The following is an 18,021-nucleotide window of genomic DNA, read 5'->3' as shown; positions in this document are numbered from 1 at the left end:
TCTTTCTCTGAGTCTTGAATTTCATGCTTTTTTAGCTGTTGGATTGTGCAGTCTGTTTTGTGTTTCATTTTCTTTCCCCAGTCTTGGTTTATTGTCTTGCTGTTTTTGCTTGTTGGAATTTTGTTTAAATAAAACGGTGTATGCTTTACTAATAGAGATTTGCTATCCTTCACTGTAATCCAGCTGTTGGAAAGCTGTACTTCATGTTCCTGTTTTATATACATTTACATTTGAATTTAGAGTGAAAAAACATCATTGCATGAAGAGCTGGAACATGATTTTGGTTTCATTTTTGTTTTATTACCAGTAGAGCTCTTCACCCTTACCTTTTTCGGACTGTAGAAGGAGATCAGGAACCATATATTCCCGCCACACCCTTTTTACAACAGCCTAACAGCCGTCATTCCAGTTTAATGCAATGAAGGCTGTTCTTTACACCATGATATTACAGTCAGGCCTTTTGTTTGTACATTTTTTCAACTGCTGAAACCATTGCTGGTTTCCGTTAAGCATTGCCCTGCCAATCTAAAGGTCATGGATTCCATCCCTGCTTCAGGCAGGCTGTACTTCTGCATTTCCCTTTCCCAAAGAAGCCTTTAACTTTTGTTATTCAACTTCAAGCCTTGCATCCAATTCAAGGAGAGAGAGAGAGAGAGAGAGTGCAAGAGCACTTTTGGCAGGTAGCAGAGTGCAACACATTTAGGATGTGTATTATCACGGCATTGAGGAGCTCAAACCGTAGACCAGGCCCTCAGTGCTCTGGTTACTGTATAGAACACTAATAATAAAGAGACAGCCTTTTTTCTGAAGCGATTATAGTCTGTTTCTTTTTCTTGGGTTTCTTGTTGTAGTGTATGTTCACCTTTACTCCATGTAGCCTTTGTGTGCTTTTTATACCTCTCTTGTAATTTCTCTTCTCATCCTGTGAACTTCATTCCCTTATTCACTCTCTATTTTAGTATCCTCTCATCTCATTTTTTGCTTGAAACTGATTTTGTGTCTCAAGGAAGAGAGTAAAGTTGGCCACTGTGTCTCAACTACTGGGTCATCTTCAAAAATAGTTTGAGAGGAAAAGGAAAGTGATCTGGAAGTCTTCTTTTGATGGCCAGGTACTGGCAGAAATGTTCTTCCTGCATGACACTTTGATTATCATTTGACACTCAGCACCTGGATTGCATGTACTCACATGGAGCTGTGCTGCATAATCTTGATACCTTCACCAATTGACATTCTCTATTTCTGTCATAAAGTATTTTAACTCTCTCTTTCAAGACACAAATGGAAGTGTCTTCCTCTTCCCTGGCCCTTGATTGTACCATGTAAAATTTAACCTGAGATACAGATAGTCATTGACAGCTGAACTCCTCCATACACTCAGCTCTGAGAGCTTCTTAACTTGTTAGATGTCTTAAGAGTGAAAGAGCGTACAAAGAGGCGGTGGGGCATTTTGATGTTAAACAAGAGTTCCTTGGTTCTTTGCATGAAATCCAGCACTTATGGAAGTGGAGATTAAAGACTAGAGGAACAAAAGCTCATTTGAAAAAAAGATCTTTTTATTTTTTAAGACGAGAAAAATTTGCTGGATCTAGTTTTTTCAACAAAGATCAAATGAGGAAAATGTGACCGAACATGAATAGGGCTGTTTTTTGTTTTTTTAACTTGATAGTTTCCTTTCCACCCTCTTATCAGAATATTTTATATCTGTGAAATGTTCTGATTTATGCCATTGGTTTAACTTAGGAACCATTTAAAGTATGTTTTTTCTGCTCTTGAGAAGAGAGGGGCTTGAGGAAATCTCTCTCAGTTATAATCGGTGCAGTTAACATGGAAACACGAGGCCAGATTCTCCAGTATGATGTGGGTGGGTCTGGTCAGACGCTTAGTGCATAATTCTCCATGTGAAGGAGGAATTCTTGGTTGGTGTAAACTTGACATAGGTTATTTCCGTTCTAGCAATCTTTCTCTTTCCCAGCATAGGGACTGAGTGGGTGCCAGGGCCTTGCTGGCACCAGGTCAGGAAATTGTAGCTGGCTTTCTGACTGTTTCTACTCATTCCCCTCTGTTGGATGGGCAGGGTAGACCCTGGGCTAGTGTCTTTGTTTTATACCTAGTCTTTTTCGTTCCTTTCCTGATCATATCCTCTGACACAGGAGTCCTCTGGTTATAGCTTTAAAAAGGCCCTCTTGCGAAATCCCGCAGTCCCAGAGCGCAGTTTCTCAGTCAACATTAGAAAGCTCCTGCTTGATCTCCCTTTAAACAGTTTTGTGTGTGGCATTTGGGGTATTTTTGATGTGGGCTTTTATATAGCATATTCTCAAAGGTATACTGTGGGATTGCATTGGTCTGAATGTCAAAACTTCAGTGGTAATATTGAAGGCCTGATTCTGCTCCCTATATCCTGAGCAGCACTTCTTTATGAGACGGGTCCCATTAACATTGGTGGCATATTGATATGAGGTGCAGTGGACAATAAGCTGAATATGAGCCAACAGTGTGCTCTTGGTGCAAAGAAGATTAATGGCATACTGGGCTGCATTGGTAGGAGCGTTGCCAGCGGATTGAGGGAAGTGATTCTTTCTGTCTGTTCAGCACCAGTGAGGCTACTTCTGGAGCACGGTGTCCCGTTTTGGCCCCCCTACTACGGAAAGGATGTGGACAAGTTGAAGAGAGTCCAGCAGAGGGAAACAAAAATGATTAGGGAGCTGGGGCACATGACTTCTGAGGAGAGACTGAGGGATCTGGGCTTATTTAGTCTGCAGAAGAGAAGACTGAGGGGAAGGGGGGATTTAATAGCTGCCTTCAACTACATAAAAGGGGGAGTTCCAAAGAGGATGGAGCTGGACTGTTCTCAGTGGTCACAGGTGACAAAACAAGGAGTAAGGGAAGTTTAGGTTAGATATTAGGAAAAACTTTATCACTAGGATTAAGTACTGATATTCAGAAAACCTGAGTCTGAATCGATTCGATCTTTGCAGGTTAGTTTAACCTGTGTAGACTGAGCTGAGAAGCAAGTGAAAAGACATTCTCTTTTGATTTCAGAAATGCAGCCACATATCTGCAGTGGCTTAGGCTAGAAGCTGTGGGGGCGCTACAGCGAGCCCTCCCTTCCCTTCAGCAGTGGCAGGAAGCTTGGAGGGAAGCTGAGCTGAGGACAGGGGCATGACCAGGCCCTGGCAGGCTGAGTATGATTGGGAAGGAGTTTAAACTCCCACCCTGGCCTGCACAGTCCCCAGCCGGGGTGCCTGGAGGGGAAAGGGGGAAGCAACTCCTGTCAGCTTCCCCCTCGCCCCCTGCTCACCACTCAAGTGGCAGGAGCAAAGAGTGTAGCTAGACACTGGCCCAGCCAGCCCCCTTAGGCGAAAGGTGGGGAGGTAAGCAGGGTTCAGTCCCCTCTCCCTCCCCTCTCCCACCAGTACCCTGGCTGGGGTCCCATGCCAGTGATAGCGGGGAGGGAGAGGGGATTAATCCCACCTTTTACCTTAGCGGGCGGGCCTGTGTCAACATCTGGCTATGCCCCCGCTCCCACTGCTCAAGCAGTGAGCTGGGGGTGCAGGGAAAGCTGACAGGGGCTGGTGTGCCCCTTTGAGGCAAACGCCAGCTGGGGTCCCATTTCAGTGGGAGAGGAGAGACAAAGGGAATTAAACCACCCTTTTCTCCCCGCCCTCCACTTCATGCATCCAGCCCAGGCCTGCATCTGGCCATGTCCCTACTCCTACCACTTGAGCACCTTGAGGATGGGGGCAGGGAGCTGGCAGGGCTGCTGTGCCCCTGTGAAGCAGACCTGGCTGTGTCTCCAGCTGGGTTTCCCACCCCCACCCCCTTGTCAGCCAGCCCTCACTGCTCTGGCTAGATAGCGGAGGGACGGGGCCAGCCCTGCTCTGCTCGAGCAGATAGCACAGGAGTGGAGAGCTGGGTTTCCCACCCTCACCCTCTTGTCAGCCAGCCCTCACTGCTCTGGCTAAGGAACAGAGGTACAGGGCCAACCCTGCTCTCTGGAACAGACAGCACAGCACAGCCCAAGGTTGCAAACATCCTGCGATGCTGGGGACTGTGATTTAACTTGAACTAAGAAGGGGTCCAGGACAGAAATTTCATTAACTGGTTTGACCTAAATCAGTTAAGTCTGATACTACATTCAGCCAGGTTTATCTTAAACCAGTTTTGGCTATTTTGAAACTGGTTTATGTGCACTGAACTTCTGTTCTGTGACAGGTTTAAACCAATTTCTGATCACTTAAGCAAATTTGTGTAAGGGTTTTGAATCTCTGCATGTCTGCGAAACAGTTGAGAACCTTCTGTATAAATCAAGCTGGCAGGTGCAGTCCCCAAAGGGATTTTATGGAGTCATTTTTGGGCAATGAAAAGCTCTGCTTGGGTTGGAGAAGTGTCTCTTGTGTGCTTTGTGTGTGAGGGATGATTGATGTTTGACTTTATGGCGATGGAGGGAGGTCAGTTTCCACATTCCAGCCTTGTTTCTAATTCAGCTGCATACCATTCTAGAGGATGGCGGCAGGTGAAGTCTTCAATGAGCTGGAAAACAAGTCAGTTGTGAGCTGTCCGTGGCTCAGACAACTTGTTGCTGGTTTCTCCTCCCAGATCTCTGCTGTGAAACTTGCCTATAGGACTCACACCTCTGACAGTTGCCCATAGGATGCCACAGAATGTATGAAGAGATGTGTGGAGTTGTGTGATAGAGCAGCCATCCTGTCTGCTGTACATTGCCTGTAGGGAAGCATGTTGGTGTTCATCACTGTCACCCATGGTAACTAACTATGTGCAGTGACACCTAACTGTGAATTGGTTGTCAGTGGCAACATGTAGGAGTTCAAAATCTGCTCAGAAAGTAAACTGAGTAAGAGTGAGATTACACATGAGAGTTAGCAGGTGCCGCTTCTAAGGAATGTTTGTTAGTCTGTGTTAAGGTTAAGTAAAGCTTAAGGGTTTAAAAATCTAAACTACAGTGGCCAATCTAAATTTCATGAGTAGTCAACGGTTTCCACATGCTATGCAAGTAAGTATTACCCCCAGGTCTTATCTGGACCTTGGTCTTTCACAGAACAGCCTATGTCACAGATTTCACTCAGTATCATTGCCGATGCAGAAAGATGGCTGCAAGTGTTTGAGCCAAATCAGATTCAGCCCAGAATTCTTGCTTTTATGAACATTTTCTCCTTCATCTTTCACAGGAGGTGGGAGGGACATGGGGTGGCAGGGGAGAACAAAATAAAATAGAAACTGTACCAGGATCAATTTTCCTTGTAATTTCCTTTATGCTGTGCTGAGAAGCTGGAAAGGAACACCTGGGAAAATAGATTATCTGAACATAAGAGCACATCAGTGCAATGCACTTCCATGTACCCACCCTTTATTACAGATGCACACAGGCTGGCTAGTTCACTGGGCACTTATTCAGCACAAATACTGCATGACTAAGTTCACATTGAAGGGGGAGGACAGAATTTGTTGGGGGGTTACATCTTTCAGCCAATTTAATACTCCTGGTGCTGATCGCTTCTTAATGATTTGTTCTTGTCTTTGCTTCTGGCTCTTTGTTCTCTTCTTCTCTGGCCATTACTTATGTTCATATAAGGAGCTGAGAATTAAAAGAAGATAAAGATTGCAGTAGCTCTCCCCTTCCTCTGTCCTGTGTGGTTATCTAGTATAGCCATGTTGTGAGTCAGCATAGTGTGGTACCCAACCATGTTACCCGTCCTCATGTGCAAAGGTGTCATGAAGTGTAAAACTAAATCTGAAGAGCAATATACTTTAATGAAATTATAATTTCTTTAGACTCATGAAGGTGCTAATTAATCATCTCTAGATGTGGAGACAAAGCTTAAGTGCAGTAATTATTTTAAAAGAACATTTTGGTCAAAGGGTTACAATGTTGGGTCATTGTTTAGAAAAATATTTTAATGCCTGTTTAACTTAGGGTTTGCATCCAAGTTGCACTAAATTGCACATATACTTAATGCTTGAAAATTGTGCCCATACATACATATGTCATTGATGAGCATTTTTGGTTGAATGTGTTTAATATATAGTCATGCATAACCAGGGAGACTGGTTTTCTATTTAAATATCACAATTTCACTGATGAAAATGGCAAATTCTACCAGTGCCCCAATTATTATAATAAAATACATTCTAGACACCTATAAATGTTGGTGTTTGAGTTTGGTTTTTTATCATGAAAATCAGAGTTCCACCTGCCCCATTTGCTCACCAGGATGCACCCCCCCCGCCCCCACTTTGTCGTGGTGATATGCTGGTGGCCTCCCTATGCAGTTGCACAGATTGGGTCCATATGTGAGATCCAGTGTGTTGGCCCAGCTGTATACTCCCAAAACAGCTGCACACCTGGATCAGGCCCTTATGCCTGGCTCAGGCTGTGTGCCAGCCCATCTCCATACGCCTGCATGATTTATCTCCCAGGGCCACATCTGGCCTGGAAGGCTTCTTTGCCATCAATTTTCTGGCCCCATGGGGAGACCCACATACTGGACGACATGGTTCCATGGGCTGGATTTGGTCCATGGGCTGAGGGCTGAATACTCTTGATGCATTACATTCCAAAATATGTTGCTACACTCTACCCAAACCCTTAGATGATTGTTTGTTCTTTTAAACACTTATTCTGTGAAGATAGGGCTAGATTGTGTCTCTGAGAAAGATGCCTAGCAGAGTCTTCTATTCAGGGCTTCTAGTTCACCTGTATGGCAAGGGGCTTGGCTACATTTCCAGGCATTTTATTATTCTGAGGGTCCACTCTTAAAAAAGTGACATTGGATGGACCAGGGAAGGATGAGGCTGGCTAAGAAGGATGCCTGTTGTCCCCCTTCTGGCCACACACATCCAGCCTAGAAGTTTTCTCTGGTTTTGCCTCAAGTGCACCTATGGAAACCTGAAGCCAGAGAGGGCAGGGTCTCTGCTAGTGTTGCTCCTGTGTTCAGGAGAGTGGGTCAGTGTGGGAGCCAGAGTCACAACATAGATGTGCACGGGTTCCCATCAATTCCTGGGATCTGCTGAATTCAGGCAGTCTTTCCATGGGTGCACATAGGGATGATGTGGGGGAATGTCTGTGAGGAAAGCCTAGGGATTTGGGTTTTTATTAATCTTTTTTTTTTATATATAAAACACCCTGCTATAGCTCTTCTGTGTGATGGTTCAGTCTGGACTGTATGTTTTTTAACTTTTTTTCCTCTTTGATCATAAACAATCTGTTTTTCCCACTAAAGAGTATCTTCTATTTGGGGGTGCATTTATTTTTAATTTAACCCATTTTAGGAATTTGTTGCAACTGAGATGGTTTGACCCTAGTTTATCAAACTTTGTGACTAACACTCTGATTGTCTTGTGGGGATGTATTAATTCTCCAGGAATCTTTAAGGTGAGCACATTCTACTTCTATCTTGATCTGTATTCAGTAATGGCCATTCTCATAAGATTTTCTTCTGTTAGCCAAGCGATGCAGCTGTGTTTGACAAACCCAGATGGGAGGACTGAGGAAGTACATCTCATTGTAGGACATCTCCTGGAACACTGTTGATGTTCTGACATGGTCTTTCAGCTGCTTAATATAATATTTCCCCTGGCTTTTTGAATGTCTTTTGTGCTTTGATTCAGAGCTTTTAATTACAATTCAAGCAAGTAAAGCAAGAAACCTTTAAAAACCCTTTTTCCCTTGTTGCTCTGGCCTGGATAAATAAGCCTCGATATAATAGCCCTTCCATGCATTTTCTAGCTGCCAAGGTTGTGAAGAAGTTCTTCCTGGCTATTGAACTGTAAATTGCTGCATATGACACTGAACGGACTCAGAGTGACTTTGTACAAGTAATCCAGTGTATTCATCACACCTTCCCCCCATTGTGGAGTGGCTCACGTTGAACTTGAGAAATATGATTCATATTGCTTTATTTTTTTTCCCCTGTCAGTGGCAGCGGTAGCCCTCAGAACATTAGAAATAAAATGCCTGGCCTGCAGCCATGTGTTACTGTTGCTCTTTTGGCTCCTCTGATCAGATGAGAGGTGAGGTAGGTATTGTTCTTTCCCACATTGAATGTTAGAGTTAGTTATGTGGTGAATACAGTATTTCATAGATTGCAAGTCCAGAAGGGACCTCAGAATATCATCAGATCCAGCCCCCTGCACCAAGGAGGAAAGACAGCTGTGGGTCAGGTTACCCAACAAGGTGACTGTCTAGTCCTCTTGAAGATTTCCAGGGTATGTGATTGCACCACCTCTGGTAGGAGCTTATTTCCCAGTCTGGACACCCTGACTGTGAAGAAGTTTTTCCTATATTTAAGCCTGAAACAGTCTTCCAGGAGTTTGTGGCTATTACTCCTGGTTTTTCCCAAGGGTGTTCTGGTGAACAGTTGTTCACCGAGCCCTTGTTGTACTCCCCTGAAAGGTAAAGTGTGAAAAATTTCCTACAGCCTATTTAGTCCTATGACCCAAATCCTCAGCTAATGCTTTCTGTCCACCAGAACATCTCTAGGTAAGGGCCCAACTTCTTCACCACTTTGTATCTTATATGTAACCAATGCCACCAAATCGAAACAGTCAGATACAGATAAATAAAATACCACTTCCAAATGAATAGTCATTCATGACTGCATCTCTGTGTTATACAGATTGGCCAGCAGGGGGAGATGTTATCCTCCCTCCCCCCTCCCTCCTCCTACCAGTTACCCCTTTCAATTTAAAACAGAAGGAAAACATGGATGCAGTTAGCTTTTGCTTTTGCATGACCTGAAATTATGTTCTTGTCATGGTGTTCCGCTAGTCACTTGCAGGTGTGCCTCATGTACCAACCTAATTGAAGCACATACCTGCTTTGTTTGGAAATACCATTATAATCAAGTTTTGCATGTATCATCAGTGTCGCCTCTTACTGGAAGCAATGTCTATATCTTTCTAAATGGTTGAACTTCATTTGGTGGGTTTTAATTTTTGAGGACAACTCAGAAAGCATGAAACTTCTGAACATAACAAGAAAAAAGAGACTTTGTAGGAAGCTACATACTCAAAACAACCTATTTATAAATCTTGTAAATCTTGCTGGTAAACAGAGATGTGTTCTAATCAGCACCATGACAGTTGTGGTCCATGTATCAGTGAGTATATAATTTAGTGAAAACAATTACATTCCTGAAGACTTTGTCCCCAGTCTTCCAAACACCCAGACACACAAATTCAATGCACTTAAATGCATTCCTATGAAACTAACATTTTTAGATTTATAGACTTGCTACTGTTTGCTTTAAAAGTTTAACTTAATCCCTTAATTAAACTATTTCCATTCCTGTCCCTTCCCCCTAAGATGTTAACATTTTATATGATTTTTTTACTTGATCTGCACTGTTTTCATAATCTGTACTAGATATTATCTGTGCACTAGCTGAGATAATCCTGCCTATTTACTATCATTAGATTATGAACATATTCTAATACCTTGAGCATGACTCTTGGTCAGCCTTAACTTTCCCAGACACCTCCCTGTCAGATGCAGGCCCTTTTGATACTTTTTTTTCTTATGGATGCTGCAGGGTTATTTGTTTTCTTCTCCCAGTTCCAGCATCTTCTAGAGCATGTGTTGTGGAGTTTGTCTTTCTTGACATCTAGGCTGTAACTAGGCAAGTATACATGTGCGAATGCTCCAAGCTTGCCCTAGAATAATTTACTCTAAAGTAAACCCACCCTAGGCAGGCGTCTACCCATGCACGGAAGCAGGAGCAGATTTGATGCTTATAGAAGCAGATTGCTCCTGCCCCTGCTGGCCCTATACCAGCCTCCCACAACAGCCAGGAGGAGCTTTACACTCCCCCTGGGTGCTAGCCCAGGGAATGGCAGGGAGCATGGGGCCAGGAGACAGCTGTGTCCTGGCAAGGGCTGGGAGACTGCTCCCTGCCTCTGGGAGCTGCCTGCTGCCTGGGCAGGCTCCAGTAGTGGAGTCTGGGCAGGATCAATGTCCCCCTACTCTGACAGCAGGGAACTCCCAGCCCCCATTCTGTGATTGCAGAGCGGTGCTTGGGAGACTCTTATCTCAGCCCTGGTTCTGCAATTGTGGAGGGGTGGCTGGGAAGGTCTTATCTCCCAGCTTCAGCTTGGCAATCGTGGAGTGGGGGCTGGGAGGTTCTAATCTCCAGGCCCTGACTCTGTGATTGCAGAGCCAGAGATGGGCGCTTCTTATCAATTGGAGTGGGGGCTGGGAACTCCCTGCTGCTGGAGCAGGGGAACATTGTCCCTGCCTAAGCTCTGGTGGTAGAACCTGCGCCAGCAGCAAGTAGCTCTCAGGGGTTGGGAGCAATCTCTTACCCCCTGCTGCCCAGATGACCAGGAGCAAATTTTCTCCCAGTCAGCTGTCTACACATGCCTTACTGCACAGTAATTACTCCCAAGTAAATTTGCTACTTGTATTTTCAGGTAGCAAATTTACTGGCAATTAGAGCAGATTACTGTACAGTAAGTATCTTCACGTGTATATGGGGTTCCTTACTACACAGTAATTTGCTCTAATCTTGAGTAAAGCATCTTGTATAAATGCGCCTGCTGTTTCTTAAACCTCCTTTGTCACGTCAGTCTTTGACCTATTTAGCTTGTAATTTCTGAACTTCACAGCCATTATAGCATCTTTGTTAGGTCCACAAAGCCAAATTCAGCTGCTATGTATGTAAACTCTGGTGATTTCAGGGCAGCTGCATGAGATTACTTTTATAACTGTGGTCTGGTGGCTAGAACGTGATCCTTTGATTCAGGATATATGGCTTCTGTTCCTAGCTTACTCACTTTCATTTGCTTTCTGTGGGTCTCTGTTTCCATTTGCAAAATGGAGGTTGTGCTCTTTTTGTGATAAGGGCCTAACCCTGTGCCCGTGGTCAGAAAATAAACTAAGTGAATATCTCTTTCCTGCCACATCTGCTCCTTGAGCATCTGAATTATATCTGCTTCCTTCACTGATGTACTGATTTTTTTTAATTATGCTTAACAGTGTACAATAAGCAAAACCATGGAAGAATGAGCTAGGTCCTGTCCTGCCTTGTGTATCAGCCAAGTAATCTGTTAAATTCTTACTGTGGAATTGCTTAATACTGGTGATGAAATGTAAACCGAATAAACATAGCTTGATTTTCCTGATCCCAGACTGAGTTACAGGTGTGCATTCTGAGGCTGTTTCTTAACTTAAAACTGAGCTAACATAATTTTGAAGCTGCCTGCAAAATAAACGTGACACCCTTTTTGAATCATTCCACAGACCTTGGCCCTGCCATATGTTGTATCCTGGCCCTGGCCCTGCCATATGTTGCACTCCTGAACCCATAGCAGCCACATTAAGATCATGGAATTTTCCTTCATATAAGTTGCCCTGAATGCAATTAATGGAAGGATCGGGGCCTATATAATATTTTAATATGCTCAATGTGATGATCCTTGATTGGATGGGGAGGAGTAGTTCAGGTAAATGGTGTAAAGGTAAATAATTCAAATAGCCGATATATTTCATCTCAACATATATGTGCTATATAATATGGACAAAGAAAGTGTGTGTGTGTGAATTTTCATATGTGTTTATGACTATGCATAAATATATATGAATGCGAAGTCTGTATATTAGGTTATCTCCTTTCACGTAAATTATGAGATTATTTGAGGAACGTAGGTGAAATAGAATTTTGCTGTTGAAACTGAGAAACAATTGTTATTCCTTCTGTCCAAAAAAACCCAACCTTTTCCCGAGGGAATTTTTAGTTTGTGAGTGAAGTTCTGGTGCCAATTAAAGTCAATGAGAGTTTTCCTGTTAAGCTCTATGGAACCAGCTTCTCATCCTATATGCTTGGAGTTCTGGTTTTGGTGATACTCAGTCCAACTCCTCAGTTTCTTCCATTGTCTCCTCCTTGGAAGCTCAATGCTTGTCATTCAAACAATATTTTTGTAGTATCAGATGTGTTTATTTGTATACTCCCTTTTTCAACTGAGAAACATTTTTCAGTTGAAATACACTGCAGGAAGAATAGTTTCTTATAGAGTGCACTCCTAGGTCTATAAATAATAAATACTATAACTCAGAATGACGCAGGTTCTCCTGCAACATATATGTGCCAAGCAAAGATTCAGTAAATAACCATTTACTTGCAGCTTGTCATTCCTTACCTAAGAAAAGGCTATTCAAATCTCTCAACAAGTCTGATGACTGTTTTGATTTACATGGTAACACTTTTGCAGGGTTCCAAATTGTAAACGGTCTCCTTTACATGGTGCTGTTCTTAGAGGTTGAAATTTTACAGTGTGAATTAAATATTTATCAAACTCTTAGTAAGGTTTGAATGGCTTAGAGCTGGCTTGCAATATGTTGGTGATGGTGATTAGTTGGTTACAGCCTGGGGCTGCAACAGTTACTGTTTTATATCACAGTAGTGGCAGACAAATGGTTATTATTTTGTGTCTTACAAAATCAAATTACATTTAGATCACTTATTTATGCCCCATTACTGGGTGGACCTCTGGGTCTACACAGAGCTCCACTGACTTCTGAATAGAGGTCTGCCTACAAGGGGTTATTACAGGATCAGGGCAAAGCGTCTTAGTGTTCTTGGCCCCTGATCAGCAGAGAATGCTCTTAACTTTTAGTGTATGAGTTGCCCCTGTGAAATTACTTGTGTGCTTAAAGTTAAGCATATAACTGGAACTTTTTAAATTATGAAAATTGAACGACTGCCTTTTAAAAGGACATTGATGTTGACAGATATCAAAATTCCATGAAATTCCATTTTTTATCTGCAGTGCAAGGACATTTCAAATCTAGGTACTGTAACAGCATTTATGTACATTTTTGGGAACATCAATCTTGACAGTATTCCTGTGGGTATGTATTTTGCTACACAAGCAAGCTATAATATATGCATTATTTTACAATATCCTATAGAAAGGAAAATCATGCCTCTTGTCATCCACAGAAATGCCTCTTTTCTTTGTAAGAGAGAGTCTTAACTGTACATAAAGACAAGTGTTTGTTTGTTTGTGTGTTTTTTCCAGACAAAGTAAATTTTCATGAAACAGTAATTTTGTTTAAGATGAAGAACACAGTGCTGTAGTACATGGACAACCAACGGTCCCAAAAAATAATTGAGGGTCTGATCTGAGGACCTCCGAAGTCAAAGACTTTCACTGACAGCAGAAGGGTTAGACTGGGCCCAGGGGCATTTGTATGTTCAACAAATGCTGAATTGAGCTATGTCAATGCCAGTGGAGTTAGACCTGAAATAGTTTTGTTTTCATATATGGTTAAACTTTCAAAGCTCCGTAAGTGCAAAGTAAAAACTCCTCCTTCCTCACAACGTTCTGTCCCTATTATCTTTAGACCTTGAAAAGCCAAGGTCTTATAAGATGCAGTACAAAAAAGGTGACTCTGGACAGGGTTATGTTCACAGGTTTATTAGATCCTTTCTTATTCTCTGTGGGGACTGCTAAAGTAGAAACAAAAGTCCTCTAGAGTAAATCAGAAATTATATATTTTATTTCTGTGACCCTTTGGCTTACTAGGAACAATACTCCTTTCTGTTCACTTTACCTTACTCAATTTTGAAAGTCTTGCTTTGTTAAGATCCTTTGTCAGTTTTGCAAAGAATTTAGGGGTGCTTTCTCTGTTTCTTGCAGCTTAGGTTTTAATTTGGCTTTTTCATGTTACAGGACCTTGCACTTCAGTCTTGTGGGGTTATAAACAAACCCAGACCTTAATCCCGTAAATGTTTGTGCAGATAACTGTGCACGCACAAGTAGTTCATCCCCTTAGGTTTGACTGGACTACATTGTAGTGTACAAAAGTATTTGCATGTTTGAGGCCCAAATCAAGTTAATATGGTGCTCCTAAAGGCAGCTATAGTAGACTTGATCAAATAACTGATAGCTCCAGTTGCTCGGGCTCCAGAATGCAAGACTGTATTACGGTAACCCACTGTCTAGATAGCATTTATCTTTTTCCCTTATTATTTACAGTGTGAGTGAAAAAAATCCCAAACAAATCATGGAAGTGTTTGTTTGACTGCTGTGAACTGCCCCTCGTAGATGTTTAAAATAAGAGGTGGGTTGTCATAATGCATATAGTTTTTTCTTTTGTGGCTGAGACCTTTTCTATTTAAAAGCATATCCCAGATTTTAACTACTCATTTTTTAGTGCAGGAATGCAAACAGGATTAGGAGGTCCTGGGCCACTGAGTCTGGCTCCCTGTATTTGCAAGAAATTGTTAACCTAAGCAATCCCCAAAATTACCACTTCAAACTCCTACCTACAGTTATACGGAACAATACCCAAAGCACCAAAACACCCTATAATGTGCCATAGTTAAAGGAAGGGGAAGCAAGGGAGACAATGCTGTGCTACTACAATTATAAAGAAGGAACTGGTTGATATATGCTCAAGGGGTCCTAGGTCAAGGACCAACCTTCATGCTACAGAGGAAGGCAAACGCAACCACAGCCCTTGTCAGTCTGACCTAGGGGGACAATTCCTTTGAGAGTTTGATAGTCAGTATGACCCTAAGTGGAAGAGCATAATCCTCTAGTTAGGAATTGGGTATTCTTAGTACCAGCAGGAGCATCAGCATACCTCCATCAAAAAACCCCAGCATGATCAGCAGGGTTTCTTAGTTTCATAGTTTGTAGGGTCGGAAGGGACCTGAGCAGATCATCAAGTCCGACCCCCTGCCTTGGCAAGAAAAAGTACTGGGGTCAAACGACCCCAGCAAGGTGTTCATCTGGCCTTGTCTTAAAAACCCCCAGGGTAGGAGCCAGCACCACTTCTTTTGAAAGTTGGTTTCAGATTCTAGCCACCCTGACACTGAAGTAGCGCCTCCTGATGTCTAGTCTGAATCTACCCTCTGCCAGCTTGTGACTGTTATTTCTAGCCACTCCTGGCAGTGCTCGGGGGAACAGGGATTCCCCCAGTGCCTGCTGGTCCCCTCTGACTAGTTTGTAATAGGCCACTAGATCCCCCCTCAGCCTTCTCTTGTGCAGGCTGAACAGGTTCAGGACCCTTAACCTCTCCTCGTAGGGCCTGCCCTGCTGTCCCGTGATCATGTGAGTGGCCCTCCTCTGGACCCTCTCCATGTTGTCCACATCCCTCTTGAAGTGTGGCGCCCAGAACTGGACGCAGTACTCCAGCTGCAGCCTGACCAGTGTCTCACAGAGGGGGAGTATCACCTCCTTGGACATGCTTGAGAGGCATCTGTGGATGCATGACAAGACATGGTTGGCCTTCCTGACTGCATCCCCACACAGCCGGCCCATGTTCATTTTGGCATCAATGATGACTCCAAGATCCTTTTCTGCCTCTGCACTGACGAGAAGGGAGTTCCCCAACCTGTAGGTATGCTGCTGGTTCTTCCTCCCCAGGTGCATCACCTTGCACTTGTCAGTTTTGAAACCCATCAGGGTTGCCAACCTGAACATTTTTTTTACTGATAATTTGCAAACTTTATACTGACAACCGAATTTTATTACTGACATGCATTTTACATAATGTAAATGTAAATCTTCTGTCAGGCCCTGGATGGCAATAATACAGGCTAGGTTCACATTTAGGGGTTCAACACCAACCATTAGTAAAAAATAAACCATATTGTGAGTAAAAGATTTGCAGATTCTCAGTAAAAAAATGTTTGTGGGTTAAGAACCCTGCTTGACTGCAGTTTCACACTATGATGCCCCTACCCCAGGTACCCACAACTGGACCCCACATTGTGCTGCCCTGCCCAGCTCCCTCTCCAGCCTTAGTCCCACCAGCCCCTCTGCCCCAAGCCTGGCACAGACCCCCTACTCTCTACCTTTCCCTCCTTCTAGCTCCACAGCTCCACTCCCTCCACTGCTGCCCAGGGCTGCATGACCCTGTCTGCCTATGAGGTGACCAGCATTACAGGCAAGCATTGGGATGCAGCAGTAGTAGCAGCATGTGGCTGGGTGGCAGGGAAGAGCTGATACCAAGTGGTGCTTCCCTGCTCTGTCTGTCCTTCAGCAAATTGTATTCCTGGCTCATTCCAATGACAGATCTTCAGTCAAGGTCATGGTTGTTTATTTTTTTTATGGGCTGTTTGTAAATTTATGGACAGTTGGCAACCCTACTTATCAATGGCCAAAGCCTCAGATGAAAACAACAGCCTCACCCTAAACCTGCACTCCCCAGAAGCCAATAGCAATCATTAGGGAGAAAAAGGGGTATCATGCTGTTGATGAGCTAGGATAATTCTTGTCATGAAAGAGGGAAACCACCTTCCCTATGTTCTCATCTGACAGTAACCACTTTATGTTTCTTAAAGCCTTTTTCTACATAAAATATGTATATCCATGATGCAGAGGCTGAAGAAATGAAATGTTCCATTCATCAGTTTCATTTCATCTTTACAGATTTACCTGAAAAAAAATGTGGGGGAGATAATCTGGAGATAATCTGAATAATATTTGGTCCTGCAAATATTTAGGCCATGAATGAGCTTCATGTAGGTAGAGTTCCTGTTGGGCCAGTTTGCAAGACTGAAGCCTTACTTAAATCAAAAGTCAAAGCCAAAGCTCTGTCTGAGCCTTGCATCTGGCTGGGCTGGTGAGGTTAAAATATACCAGTTTCTGTAGCGGACACACAAGAGGAGATGGGGAGGAGTGATGCATGTAGCATGACTACATAGCCAGCTCTTTTGACTCCCCAGTCCAAATGATCAGATGCCCATTTACAACTGGAGCCAGCCTTCAACACAAATCTGAAGTGAGGCTTCAGGCTCATGCCTTCTGGAACCATAGCAAGATGCCATAGCCACCCATAGCACTACACCCCGTTGTGCCTTACCACTGGGAGAAATCTAAAAGGGCCTATTATATATTGGGACCGTTCCCTGTCAAAAGCAGTTTCTTCAGTGATTTTGGTGGAACTGGGTGCTTGATCCTGCATTCAGATCTGATTGCAGGACTGGGGACTGGGTTTCTCTTCTATTTTTCTTGTGCTTAGTTTCTCTTCTAAACCACCTTGGTGCTGGTGGGAGTGAGCTGTGCAAATGAGGGAGGAGTGAGGTGCACTGGCTAAAATCACAGCTGAGCTTGCACTGAGAAATGATCACTCCTGTCTAACTTGGACTCAGTTAAAAGTTTCCATTCTAGCTACAGGTTAACTGTGTGACTTTTGTATCTATTAAAACTGTTTTCATGGTAAGAAGTAGTTGGCTCAATCCCCTGTGTTTTTGAAGGAGTATGTTTGCAACCTCATTCTATACTAAACCATTCACTGACCATCATGGCTAGAAAAGCTCTTGCAAGAAGCTAAGGAAATTGCTAACGGCATTTTTATTAGCTTTCTCTTGTTCTGCTTATAGACATATTTTGTTCTCTCTTTTGTTTCTTTGTATGGAGCATTTGGGGTTTTATTGTATGATTACCTAAAAGCAAGCTCTCTAAAAACAGCTTCCTGTCTGTCTCCCAGACATGCTCAGCTCTGTAAAACAGCACCATCGTATTTGTTTCAGCGTGGCTGCCCTTTGGGGATTTGCAGGAATACTGCAGCAAATCATCCTGCATGCAACGCTGACCTCTGGGAGGCTAACAAATTGAGGTGAGCTGGCTGGAGCGATAGGACACTGCTGACAGACAGAGCATGCTCAGAGCTGGGGGAGAAAGGTAGATCAGTCTGCAGATGGTGCGGTGCACTGGTTACTGCTCTGAGAAGGTTTTTTTTTTCCCATAGTGGATGGTAAAGAAGATTGGAAAGAGTATTTCGCTGCTCTGGCAGCCCTTGTATTTTTATGATTTTTCATTTTCCTGTGAAAGAGAGAGAGAGACACTGGATAGCATTTCTTTTCATTTAGCAACATCAGGTATGCATGCATGTGCTGAAACCCTAATCTACTAGTGATACTACTTCCAAGATTAAAGAAGCTGCAGATGCTTGGAATTAATGTGCTTCTTTGGGTAGTGTTAATTGTAATCGTGCTCCGTTTACTGTGCTGAGCACAGGCAGCTCTGACTCCAGTTTTGCAGGTTGTTCTGTCT

At 43.3% G+C, this 18,021-nt stretch overlaps 1 protein-coding gene across 4 annotated transcripts in view; it reads left to right on the top strand.

Moving 5' to 3' along the window:
• Positions 1-18,021, top strand: part of POMGNT2 (protein O-linked mannose N-acetylglucosaminyltransferase 2 (beta 1,4-)) — a 53,441-nt gene that overhangs the window by 19,683 nt on the left and 15,737 nt on the right. The window contains exon 1 of one of the 4 annotated variants that reach the window (XM_090046436.1): positions 17,485-17,584. The exons of 2 other annotated variants lie outside the window; for them this stretch is intronic. The gene's annotated coding sequence lies outside the window, so the exon portion shown is untranslated. Of the gene's footprint in view, positions 1-17,484; positions 17,585-17,747; positions 17,847-18,021 lie in introns of those variants that run through there. One more of the 4 variants, XM_090046435.1, reaches the window with a different exon arrangement.

The sequence above is a fragment of the Crocodylus siamensis genome, chromosome 5 (genome assembly GCF_052110815.1).
Source record: "Crocodylus siamensis isolate JL-2025a chromosome 5, ASM5211081v1, whole genome shotgun sequence".
Lineage (NCBI taxonomy): Eukaryota > Metazoa > Chordata > Crocodylia > Crocodylidae > Crocodylus > Crocodylus siamensis.
Note: the sequence above shows the minus strand (reverse complement) of the source record. Positions and strands in the feature narration are given on the sequence as shown.